The 13,505-nt window shown below is 38.9% G+C and overlaps 1 protein-coding gene and 1 non-coding gene across 4 annotated transcripts in view; both read left to right on the top strand.

Moving 5' to 3' along the window:
• The window catches only part of AK5 (adenylate kinase 5), a 280,519-nt gene that overhangs the window by 138,669 nt on the left and 128,345 nt on the right, over window positions 1-13,505 (top strand). The gene's annotated exons all lie outside the window — the stretch shown is intronic.
• LOC112438392 (U7 small nuclear RNA) lies at window positions 1,922-1,983 on the top strand. The gene has a single exon (XR_003026820.1). It is a non-coding gene; the product is annotated as a U7 small nuclear RNA (small nuclear RNA).

Below are 13,505 nucleotides of genomic sequence, written 5' to 3'. Positions count from 1 at the left end.
GGAGCTACAAGATGAGATTTGGGTGGGGACACAGAGCCAAACCATATCACTAGTCTGTGGAAGGGAATGATGAACAAGGAAAGCATAGCCAAGAAGTTAAATACATTTTCTCTTTGAATAAAACTGAAGACATTTATCTGGGTCATTTTCCTCTCAGCAGAAGAACTCTCTCTGCTGCTATATTTTAATGAACCAAAATAGTTGGCAAATGAGCCAACCCCCTAATTAGGCTTTATTTTTAAAAAAGAAAAATGTCCAAAACTTTCTTCCGCCTCTCATCAGTGCTCCTCAGCAATGGCTAAAAGCCAAGTGAACATGTTCTTGGGGGAGGCTTTGTTCCCATCTTTAACTAATATTCATCACAAATAAAGCAAACAGATCTGACCAGTGTCCATGTGTAATGGCTGGCTGTATATTTCATATACGTATTCAGGAGCTATTTTCTTGAGTATAAAGTTCTTTCCTTATAGCACAAAGCAAGGAGATGATGTTGGCAAGTGCTATAATAGCTACACATGTTTATAGTAATTTTTAACATCTATTAAGCACTTATTACATGCAAAACGTTGTGCCAAGTTTCTTATATTAACTCAGCAATTCTTCACAACATCTCTAGGAAGTAGGAATTATTATCTCTATATCACAGACAAAAAAAAAAGGACTAGAAGAGTAATTTACCCAAGGTTACATAAATAGTTTCACAATAGGGATGTGAACTTAGGGCACATTCTCTAGCATACCCAAGACTGGGCAATTTACAAAAGAAAGAGGTTGTACTGCCTCTGCCACAATGTACTGCCTCCCATCCTAGCCTCCAAAGACAGGTCATTCAATGATATGTATTGGGAGCCTTTTCAGTTGCTGACCCGTAAGACTCCAGCAGAGGCTAATGCAAAACAACCACTTACAATCTAAAATTACAGACTGCACAAAGAAATGATTCACAACAAGGAAGCCAGCTAGTTAAAGAAATGGAAGACTCCACACCCCCAAGAACTAGAAAGAACAGAAAAATCTAAAAGAAATCATAATATAAGGATATTCAAAATATTGAAAGGGAAGATTAGAAGCCATGAAACAAATACATGAACAAATGGAAAAGAAGAAAGAAAAAGGGAAGAAACAGGCATTGTAGGCACACACAAAAATATTGTCAATTGAAACAGATATTCAATTAACGGTTGAATAGTAGACTAGATGCAGCTAAAAAGGCACTTAATGATAGAGTAGAGGAAATTGCCATAGAATAAAACACAGAGCTAAATAGTTGTCAAATATGAGAAAGAACTTAGGAGACATTGAGGATAGAATGATTGGTTCAACATATTCTAAAAGGAATTCCAGAAAGAGAGAATGGAGGTGATGGAGCCGAGGTTATTTTTTAACAGATAATAGTTGAGAATTTTACAGTTATTTTTTAACAGATAATAGTTGAGAATTTTACAGAGATGAATAAGACAAGTCCCAGTCCCAAGATGGAAGGAACATATCCAGTCCTGAGCAGGATTTTTTTTTAATCCTCATCTACTCTTTTTTCATTTAATCATTCAACAAGTATTAATTGGACACCGACTGTGTGCCAGTTTCTGTTTAGGCACTTAGAATATAATTACATAAAAGAAGCAAGGGCTCTTGTGGCAAGGAGCTTACATCAGAGTGCAGAAGACAGAAAGTAAACAATAAACATAGTAAATTAGTCAGTTTTCTAGATTGTCAGAGGTGATAAACTCTATGAGAAAAGAAAGTAGAAAAGGTAAGGGGGTTAGGAATGCTGGGGGAGGAACAGATTACCACATTAATCAGGATGGTCCATATTAAATGGTATGCCCTCGTTAAAGAGTGAGATTTGAGTAGTGACTTAAAATATAACGTAAACCAGCAGAAGATGGAAGAGAAAACTAAAATATTAAAAGTGAAAATATAGTGTTACAGCTCTTTTAGAATTTGTCTAGCAGGCTTTCTAGTTTTTGCTGGAAAGCCCAGAAAAAAAAATTCTTTTAAAAAATTAAAAAGTGAAAATGCAGTTACTATAAAGGAATGACAATTTTGTTTGCAGCAGATTAAATGAAACAAGAACTTGCATTTATTTAGCACCTACTCTAAACCAGGAATGTGTTTTATGGTTTACATGCATTATTGCTGATCCTTACAATAACTCAAGAAGTAAGCTCTGTTAATCCCTAATTTGAAGCCAAGGAAATTGAAGCTCACAAAAGTTAACTGACTTCCCAAGACCATAAAGCTAGCAAGTTGTAGAGTCAGGAATCAAACTTTGATTTGCCTGGCACCAAAATCTATTCTCCACTTTCCCCACTCCAATAAAGCCATTAACAAGCTCACTAGTAATCTTTTGCCAATTCCAGTTAACCCTTTTTAGTTATCTTTCTTGACCTTTGCTGCATTTGACACTGTAAACTAGGGATCACCACACTTTTTCTGTAAAGGACCAGGCAGTGTAAATATTTTAGGCTTTGTGGGCCCATATGTTATCTGTTGCAACTACTCAAACTCTGCCATCGTTGAGCAAAACAGCCATAACAATATGTAAACAATGAATGTGGCTTTGTTGCAGTAAAACATCATATGTGGATACTGAAATTCAAATTCCATATAATTTTCATGTCATTTATTTCTACCATTTAAAAATGTAAAATTCATTCTTGCTGAAAGGCCATATAAAAATAGGCAGCAGAGTGGATTTGACCTGCAGGCCATAGTTTGCTGACTCCTGTCGTGAACCATTCCCCCATTCCTGACATTCTTTCCATTAGCTTTCAACATTTCTAGAGCTTTTAATACTTGTCTGTGTGCTTCATATTTATTACCTCATTTTATCCTCAGACAACTATATTATTATTATCCCAATTTTACTGATGAGGGATCTGAGGCACAGAGAAATTAAGAAGTTTACTCAAGGTCACATGGTTGGCAAGAGGTAAAGCCAGGATTCAAAAGGTAGAGCTAGGATTCAAATCCAGCTGTGTGACTCCAGAGCCAGGCACAGGAAAGATAGGCTAGGTTATGCTGGTATAATTAATAAAACTCAAAATCTGAGAGCTTTCCTTCCAGAGTTCCTTTTACATGTGATCTCCAAAGGGATTATGGATGGGAAGGAGAAGAACTTGAGGAAGATGCACCTGCATTTAATTGCACATTACCTCATCTCACATTCAGTAGCAACCCTAGTCACTGGCTCTACCTAGATGCAAGGAGGCTGAGAAATGGAGCTTATTTATATGCCCAGGAAGGGAGAGATGGGTTTGTTGAGCACCAAGCCAGTCTCAGCCACAAAGCTTCTGCTCCTAACCACAGGCTGCAGCACCTGCCTCCATGTGATCCCTCCCTCTTACTTCTCGCTTCACTCGTTCTTGGTTTCCTTGCTGAACTCCTCTCCATCAGTCTATTATTTAACTGTGAACACTCCCCAGCATACTGACCGTGGCCCCTTCTCTCCTAACTGCACATGTTCTCCTGTGAGAGGCTCAGTCACAGCCATGGTTTTGACTTCACTTAGAGCTTCCTGGTGAGCTCCTGTTGCATATGTCTGACTACTAAGTAACACCAGTTGGATTTCCCATGTGCATCTTGAATTCAACATGTCCAAAACCACGCTCACCATCTTCCCCCACAAAATCTGTTCTTCCTTCTGTTCTTCCTATTTCTGTGAATGATACCACCATTCTCCAGCTGCCCAAGCCAGACACAAGGGCGTCTTCCTAGCCTCCTTCCTTTCTCTCTCTTCCTACATCAGTTTGATCAAGAAGCTACTCAGTTCTCCTGTGCAGGAATTGCTTCTCCCACTCCACTGCCCATGCTTTGGTTCACACCCTCAGCCTTCCTCCCTGGGACCATAGGGCCAGCCTCCTAATCAGTCTCCTTCCCTCAGTCTGCTCACCCATCAAATTATCTTCCTGAAAGCACACACAATCACGGCATTCCATGGCTTAAAACTTTTCTTGGCTCTTCATCGATTTCAGAATTAAACTGGAAGCTCTTAGAAGATTCATAGAAACTTTCAAATCTGAATATGACCCCTACATTTTTCTCCGAACTCTTCCATTGCCACTTATCAAAACACACTGACTGCTCCAGCCACACAAAGCCATTCTCAGGTCCCTCAAATGGGTCATGTTTGCACAGTCCCTTTCCTCTATATGGAAGTTTCCTCAACCCTATTGCTTCTGTCCCGTGTGACCTCTACTCATGCACCATCAGGACCAAGCTTCCCCTCTAGGAAACCCTTCTCTTGTCTCAGGTTTGGTTCACCTTCTCAGGGGGCCCGTGATACTCTGTGTTGTAATATTATCTTGCATTTCGGGTACTATGTTCTGCTCTCTGTATCCTCAGTGCCTGCCACGGAGCCTGGCATATGGCATATGCTCAATAAATGCCCAAGAACATGAATTCCAGTTCTTCTACTTAATGTGTGATGTTTTTATGCCTTACTGAGCCCCTTTTGAGCTTCAATTTTCCCTTCGAGAAAATGGTGGTGACAACCCCACTTAGAAGTACTGTTGGCTGGGTGTGGTGGCTCACGCCTGTAATCCCAGCACTTTGGGAGGCCAAGGTGGGTGGATCACGAGGTCAGGAGATTGAGACCATCCTGGCTAACATGGTGAAACCCTGTCTCTACTGAAAATACAAAAACAAAAAATTAGCCGGGCGTGGTGATGGGCACCTGTAGTCCCAGCTACTCGGGAGGCTGAGGCAGGAGAATGGCGTGAACCCGGGAGGTGGAGCTTGCAGTGGGCCAAGATAGCACCACTGCACTCCTGCCTGGGCAACAGAGCAAGACTCCGTCTCAAAAAAAAAAAAAACAGAAGAAGAAGTAGTGTTGTCAGAGGTAGGGAGTGCAGGGTACCTTGTACAGAACAAATGCTGCATAAATGTGAGTTCCCTACCTTCCCTCTTTCAAATATGACTGAACTTTTCAAGATAGCCTTCTATAGCTGACAGAGGCCACCACTTCTTCAACTAAGTGAATGCCAGTTGTCTGAGCACTTCTGATTCCTGGACTGGCATGTGAGGCACTTAGAAGTTGCTGCTCTATCCTAACAACCAGTAAAAAGCTGAACAACTGAAAATAAACAATCACTCTTAGATCTGTCAGAGAAGTGAGGTTACAGGACAAACCGTTACCCCAAAGATTGGAGAGACAATCAGAGAATCACAACTTACCCAAACAGAAACCCTCAAGCAGAAAGGTCTGTAGAAGCCTGTACCAGGGCTGGAAACACTGAACAGTGATAATAGCTGGAGGTTCAGTGTGGACAATATGAGAGTTAAAAATCCCAGAGAGATCCAGTCATGGGACCCCACACTTCTGTAAGTTTTACCTCCAGGAGCTTTGCCAGGTCCTCACAGTGAATATCTGGAAAAATTCCCCTCAGTCTTCTGGCCGTGGGAGGAGAAAAAAAAACACTTTGAAATATGCTAAAGCATTATGCTCCTTAACAAGGCCTGCCCTCAGAAGAAACTACTTTACCAGGGCATAACATTCCTAGAGCAAGAGAAAACCCAACTCTAGCCACCTTTAGCCATCCTGTCCCACCCAAAGGGAGAAAAGTATCGAAAAACACTGGCAGAGTTCACAGTCCAGGGCCACAGGCTCACCAAAAGACTGAGACCTAATTATAGGACTGTAGAACAATTCCCCGGCCCCATACTTTATCACAGCATTACTAAAGGTTATTTACTGTGGTTCCTTTTATTCAGTATATCAGGTCCATCTGTCAAGGAAAAATTACAAGGTATGTCAAAAGGCAAAAAACATGATTTGAATAGACTAAGCATCAGAACCAGTCATATATAGCAGGAACGTGGGTCATCAGACCAGGAACATTTTATTTTATTTTTTAGAGACAGACTTTTGCTGTGTTGCCCAGGTTGAAGTGCAGTGGCATGATCATAGCTCACCGCAGCCTTGAGCTCCTCAGCTCAAGCAATCCTCTTGCCTCAGCCTCTTGAGTAGCTAGGACTACAGATGTACACCACCATGCCTGGCTAATTTTATTTTTTGTGTAGATGAGTCATGCTGTGTTGCCCAGGCTGGGAATTTTTTAAAACTATGATTAATATGCCAAGGACTTTAATGATAATAAGTAGACAACATGCAAGAACAAATGGATAATGTAAGCAGAGAAGGAAATTCTAACACAGAAGCAAAAAGAAATTCTAGGGATCAAAAACACTGTAATAGAGGTGAAGAATGCCTTTGATGGGTACATTTAATAGACTGCACATGGCTGGGGAGAGAATCTCTGAGCTTGAGTATATGACAATAGAAACTTTCAAGGCTGAAAAACAAAGGGAAAGACTGAAAAAACAGAACTGAATATCTGAGAAACATAGGACAGCTACAAAAGATGTAACATATGCATAATGGGAATACCAGAAAGAAAAGAAAGAGAGTAATGAACAGAAGCAATATTTGAAGCAACATTAACTGAGAATTTCCCCTAGATTAATGAACAACACCAAACCACAGATCCAGGAATCTCAGAAAATATCAAGCAAGATAAACGCCCCAAAACAAAAGGCCTTTATATTCAAACTTCAGAAAATCAAAAATAGAGAAACAAATCTTGAAAGAAGCCAGATTTTAAAAATGCCTTACCTGTAGTAGAGCGAAGATCAAAATCATTTTTACTTTCTTTTCAGAAACTTTGCATGCAGGAAGAAAATGGAGTAAAATATTTAAAGTGTTGAAAGGGGAATAAAGCACCAACCTAGAATTCTGTACTCGACAAAATTATCCTTCAAAAATGAAGGAGAAATAGAGACTTTCTGAGATCAACAAAAATTGGGGGAATTTGTTGCCAGCAGACCTGCCTGGCAAGAAATGTTAAAAGAACTTCTTTAAAGAAGAAAAAATGACATAGGGCCAGGCGTGGTGGCTCACGCCTGTAATCCCAGCACTTTGGGAGGCCAAGGCAGGTGGATTGCTTGAGGTCAGGAGTTTGAGACCAGCTTGCCCAACATGGTGAAACCCCATCTCTACTAAAAATCCAAAAAATTGGCCGGGTATGGTGGCACACGCCTGTAGTCCCAGCTACTCAGGAGGCTGAGGCAGGAGAATTGCTTGAAACCAGGAGGCAGAGGTTGCAGTGAGCCAAGATCATGCCACTGCACTCTGGCCTGGGTGATAGAGCAAGACTCTGTCTCAAAAAAAAGAAAAGAAAAGAAAAATGACATAGTTCAGAAACTCAAATCTATGTAAAGAAAGGAAGAGCATGAGAGAATGAATAAATGAAGATAAAATAAAGAAATTTTTCTTCTTCTTAATTGATCTAACAGATGAGTGTGTTCAAAATAATAGCAACAATATATTTAATTATATATACTTATGATTATGTATACATGTTTATGTGTAAGTGAAATAAATGAGAGCAATGATACAAAGAACAGAAAGGAGGAATTAGGAATGTTTTGTTATTACAAGGTACTTGCACTACCCATGAAGCAGTAGAGTGTTATTTGAAAGTGGACTTGAAATAGTTGCAAATGTTTATTGCAAATTTCAGGACAACCAATTTAAAAAGTGAGAAAAGAAGTATATGTGGTATGCTCATAAAGGAGAGAAAAAGACTCATAATGCTCAAATAAAACTACAAAAGGCAGAAAAAGTTTGCAAGACAAAAATAGGAACAAAGAACAAAAGCAACAAATAGGAAACAGTAACAAATATGGTATATATTAATCCAAGTATATCAATAATCACTTTAAATTTCAGTGATCTAAGCACACCTATCAAATGACAGAGATTGTCAGAGTGGATCAAAAATCAAGACCCCACTATATGTTGTCTACAAGAAACCCACTTTTAAGTATAAAGACACATATAGATTAAAAGTAAATAGAGAAAGCTCTACCACGCTAACGCTAATCAAAAGAAAGCAGGAGTTGCTATATTAATTTCAGACAGAGCAGAATTTAGAGGAAGGAAAGTTATCAGAGATTTTTTAAAGCATTACATAATGATAAAGAGGTTAATTCTCCAAGAGGACATAATAATTCTGAATGTGTATGTGCCTAACAACTAAGCATCAAAACACGTAAGGCAAAAACTAGTAGAATAGCAAGGAGAAATAAGTGAATTCACTATTATAGCTGGAGACTTCAACACTCCTCTATCAGAAATGGACAGATCCAACCAGAAGAAAATCAGTAAGGTTGTAGTTGAACTCAATAATACCACCAAACACCACCAGTCAACTGGATATAACTGGCATCTATAGACTGCTTTATCCAACAACAACAGAATACACATTCTTCTCAAGCTCACATGGAGTATTCACCAAGACTACATTCTGGGTCATAAAACATACCTTAACAAGTTTAAAAGAATATAAATCATACAGTGTCTTCTCTCAGAACACAGTCAAATTAAACTAGTATTCAATAACAGAAAGACAGAAAATCCTCAAATACCTGGTGATTAAACAGCACATTTCTAAATAACACTTGGGTCAAATAAAAAACCTCAAGAGAAATGTTAAAATATTTTGAACTAAATGAAAATGAAAATTTAACAAAATTTGTGAGATGCACCAAAAGCAGTGATAATGGGGAAATTTATACAATTGAATGGATATATTTGTATATACATTGAATTCATGTATTAGAACAAAAGAAAAATTAAAAATAAAAGCCTCCACTGTAGAAAACTAGAAAAAGAAGACCAAATTAAGTCCAAAGTAAGCCAAAGAAAAAAACTAATAAAAATTAAAGCAGAAATCAATGAAATTATAAATAGGAAATCAAAACAGAAAACTAACAAAACCAAAAGCTGGATCTTTGAAAAGATCCATAAAATCAATGAGCCTCTAGCCAGGCTAACCAAGGAAAAAATAGAGAAACACAAATTATTATCAGAAATAGAAGATGGGAAATCACTACAGATCTCATGGACATTAAAGGGATAATAAAGAAATATTATTAACAACGCTATGCCCATGAATTTGATATGAAATGGACCAATTCTTTGAAAGACACAGCCAAAACTCACACAAGAAGAAACAAACTATCTGAATAGGTATATATTATTAAATAAATTGAATCAATAACTAATAATCTCCCAAAACAGAAAGCTCTAGGTTCACTGGTGAATTTTACCAAACATTTAAGGAAGAAATCATACCAATTCTCTATCAGAAGATAGAAGCAGAGGGAATATTTTCTAACTCATTCTATGAACCATTCTTTATATACCAACACTAGACAAAGACATTACAAAAAAAGAAAACTGCAGACCAATATCTTTATAAGTGCAGATGTGAAAATCATCAACGACATATGTAAAAAGCCTACAGCTAACGTCATACTTAATGATGAGAAACTTGAAGCTTTCCTGCTTTTCTGCTAAGAAAAGAAATAAGGCAAGGATGTCTCCTTTCACCATTGCTTTTCAGCATTATACATAGAAGCCCAAGCTAATGCAATAAGACAAGAAAATAAAAAGCATATAGATTAAGAAGGAATAAATAAAAGTGTCCTTGTTCACAGATGAACACATAAAATGGGAACTCACTTATTACAACAAGGACAGAACCAAGCCATTCATGAAGGATCTGCCTCCATGACCCAAACACCTCTCATAGGCCACATCTCCAACAGGGGAGGTCACATTTCAACATGAGATGAGATGGGACAGAACCTCCAAATCGTATTAATGACAGTGGCTGTTTAGATATAGCACCAAAGGTATAATCCACAAAAGAAAAAGTGCATAATCTGGACTCCATTAAAATGTAAAACTTCTGCTAATGGTCTGAGCAGAGTGTGTAGAGTTGCTGAACCCACACACTAAATCTGAAAATGACACCAGATTGACAAAGGTCACACCAAGGAAAATGTGTGCTGCTCCTCTTCTCTGTGTACTTTTTTGTTCATTGAAAATACCTGCTCAACACAGAGAAAACTATCACTTAGGTTCTCAAAACCTGAAGCCACACTTCTGCAGCTTCAGCTATCCAGAAGAACAACTGCCCCATCAATAAAAGTACTGACTTTTTCCCATAGGATGAAAAACCAAAACCAAAAACACTGATGAAGGTGATAGCCCAGGCCTTCCACTCCATTATTAGACTTATTTGTACGTTTGTCCATTCAACCAGCTTCAAAGGAGGAGGTGTGCAGCTTGTCTTCAGGTTTATGCTCTATCCAAGTTCTTTTTTTTTTTTTTTATACTTTAAGTTTTAGGGTACATGTGCACAACGTGCAGGTTAGTTACGTATGTATACATGTGCCATGTTGGTGTGCTGTGCCCAGTAACTTGTCATTTAACATTAGGTATATCTCCAAATGCTATCCCTACCCCCTCCCCTCACCCCACAACAGGCCCCGGTGTGTGATGTTCCCCTTCCTGTGTCCATGTGTTCTCATTGTTCAATTCCCACCTATGAGTGAGAACATGCGGTGTTTGGTTTTTTGTCCTTGCGATAGTTTGCTGAGAATGATGGTTTCCAGCTTCATCCATGTCCCTACAAAGGACATGAACTCATCATTTTTATGGCTGCATAGTATTCCACGGTGTATATGTGCCTTTTCTTAATCCAGTCTATCATTGTTGGACATTTGGGTTGGTTCCAAGTCTTTGCTATTGTGAATAGTGCCACAATAAACATATGTGTGTGTGAGTCTTTATAGCTGCATGATTTATAATCCTTTGGGTATATACCCAGTAATGGGATGGCTGGGTCAAATGGTATTTCTAGTTCTAGATCCCTGAGGAATCGCCACACTGACTTCCACAATGGTTGAACTAGTTTACAATCCCACCAACAGTGTAAAAGTGTTCCTATTTCTCCACATCCTCTCCAGCACCTGTTGTTTCCTGACTTTTTAATGATCGCCATTCTAACTGGTGTGAGATGGTATCTCATTGTGGTTTTCATTTGCATTTCTCCAATGGCCAGTGATGATGAGCACTTTTTCATGTGTCTTTTGGCTGCATAAATGTCTTCTTTTGAGAAGTGTCTGTTCATATCCTTTGCCCACTTTTTGATGGGGTTGTTTTTTCTTGTAAATTCAATGTGCCAGACTCTATATGAGGTGCTGGGGATACATTGATGGGCAAAAGATGGCACAATTCCTGCTATCATAGAGCTTATAGTAGAACTAGACAAGAATAGAATAGTCAGAGAAATAAAGTTAAAACTGTGAAGTACTTGGGAGAATAAGTGCATGGTGCTGTGTGTAGATGTGGTCGGTGAGGTGAGGAAAGTCTTCTCCAGGATGGCGTAGATCTCCTGACCTCGTGATCCGCCCGCCTCGGCCTCCAAAAGTGCTGGGATTACAGGCGTGAGCCACTGCACCTGGCCGGCAAGAGATTCTTGAATTGAGATCTGTAAGATTGGTCATAGGTAACCAAGTATGTATGAGAACAGGAAAGAATTGGGGAGAAGAGAAAGGGATGTTCAAAAAGAGGAAATAGCAGGATGAAGCAGGAAGAAGCATGGCATCCAAAAGAAGACCAGGATAGCTGGAGTGCAGATGAGCCTGGAAAGTAGGGCTTTGTAGAGCAGGTTAGGGGTTTTGACTTTATCCTCAGAGCAATGGGGAACCTTGAAGAGTTGGGGTTTTTGAGGAGGGAGGAGAGTGTGTTGACATAATTATATTTGTGTTTATTTTTTAAAACATTTTTCTGGCTGCAATGTGGAAAACACATTGGAGAAAAGCAATCTATGGAGTTCAAAAAAAAAAAAAAAAAAAAACAAGGCATCTATGGAGTCCAGAGTGGGAGGCTGCAGTGGTCCAAACAAGAGTTGATGGTGACACTGGAGTAAAAAAGGGGACAGAGAGAAAGAGGTGTATTTGAGAAGAACTTGTGACGAAAATCAACAGGACTTCATGTTGGAATGGATATGGGAGCCAACAGGGGGTGAGCTGTTGAAGATGACTTCTGGGTTTTCAATTGGTACAGCTGGGTAGACAGTGGTGGCATTCACTGAGAAAAGAAGAGTTCTGTAAAGATAGGGCATGAGTGTAATTTTAGACATGCTGAGTTCAAAGTGCCTTAACATATCCAAGTAGAAAATTTCAGTGAGCAATTAAATATATAGGTCTGGTGTTCAGAGGAAATATCTGAGCTGGAAATACAAATTTATGAGCCTTTTTAATATAGATAGAACTTGAATTTGTGAGTGGAGATGAGATAGAGAAAGAAAACAAAATTGAGAGGAGAAGAGACTCTATAGCTGAACACCAAGGAAATTTAAAGTCTTAGTAGAGAAAGATGAAAGAGCAGAAAGACGTAGAAGAAGCCATTAGAGAGATACGAGGAAAATCAGTAGAATGTGGTGTTCCAAAAGCCAGAGAAAACAGTATTTCAGGAGGCAGGGAGTGCCAAATGTGGCTGAGAAGATAAGGAAGAGAGAGACTGGAAAATAATCATTGAATATAGAAACACGGAGGAAATTGAGAACTTTACAAAGAGCTATAAAGTGAAGACACTTAAGCATGTTTTAACTCACAGGGAAGATCTACTTGTTTGTGAAAAGGAGAATATACAAGTATAAGAGAGAGGAAAGTCTATCTGAATGTGGTAGGACTGGGTTCTCCAGCCCTGGTGGAGAGACTGGCATGAGACCAAAAGAGTCTCGTGTGGGTTAAGACAGAAGGAACGTTGATAGGATAGGAGATGGGTTTGTATATTTAATGGTGGGAAGTCAATGAGTTCCTGTAAGATGACTTCCAGAGGCAAAGCCATCTGTTGAGATTCCAGGGTTTCAAGAGAGTAGAAGCCTGAACTGTTGTGAAATCTAGCAGGCAATGTGCTAAGGAAACACAACAGGATTACCAAGCATTTCTTTGATATTAGTGAATTGAGAGCCCATTTGACATTAGTGACTAGAAATTTATTTCAACGAATCAATCATTTTCATTTTTTTTCATTCCTTTAGCAAATGTTTATTGGGTGGCCTTAGGTGCCAGACACTCTTGTAGGCGCTATACTGAGTGTTGTGGAATTCTAGCAGGACACAGAGAAGGTCAGAAATTTGGTTCACACAGTGATGGAATTTTAGCAAATATGTGGTTCAGAAAGGCAGAGAGCAAAGCATTAGCAGAGTATAAGTGGTAATGAGCTGAGGATTCTAAGCAGTTTAGGAAGGAAGTGGGTAGAGAACAGTTAGGAGCCAATGCCCAAAAGCACTAGAAGCATATTTGACTTCTTTAAAAATATAACCCTATGTCACTCTTTTAAATCAAGAGTGCTATCTCTTGATTTAAAAGAATATTTGATCCTAGCAAATTGTGTCATTCTAAATAACAGAGAGGGAAGTTCTCTAACAGAAAATGATATTTATTCAGAAATGGGCATTGCAATAGGAATATGGGTGCCATTGTAAACTATGTGTGTATTCAGGGAGGTAAAGGAAGAAAAAGGTCTTGTAAGAAAAAAATGAGGAGGATTACATAATAGTTTTGAGATAATTATCCTTGGCTACAAGGATAAGTAACAAAGGTGGTGTCAGTCCAAGTTTGGACAGGCAGTTGCTGGGCAG

The sequence above is a fragment of the Pan paniscus genome, chromosome 1 (genome assembly GCF_029289425.2).
Source record: "Pan paniscus chromosome 1, NHGRI_mPanPan1-v2.0_pri, whole genome shotgun sequence".
Classification (NCBI taxonomy): domain Eukaryota; kingdom Metazoa; phylum Chordata; class Mammalia; order Primates; family Hominidae; genus Pan; species Pan paniscus.
The sequence above is the reverse complement of the archived record's forward strand: the minus strand, read 5'-3'. Positions and strand labels throughout refer to the sequence as shown.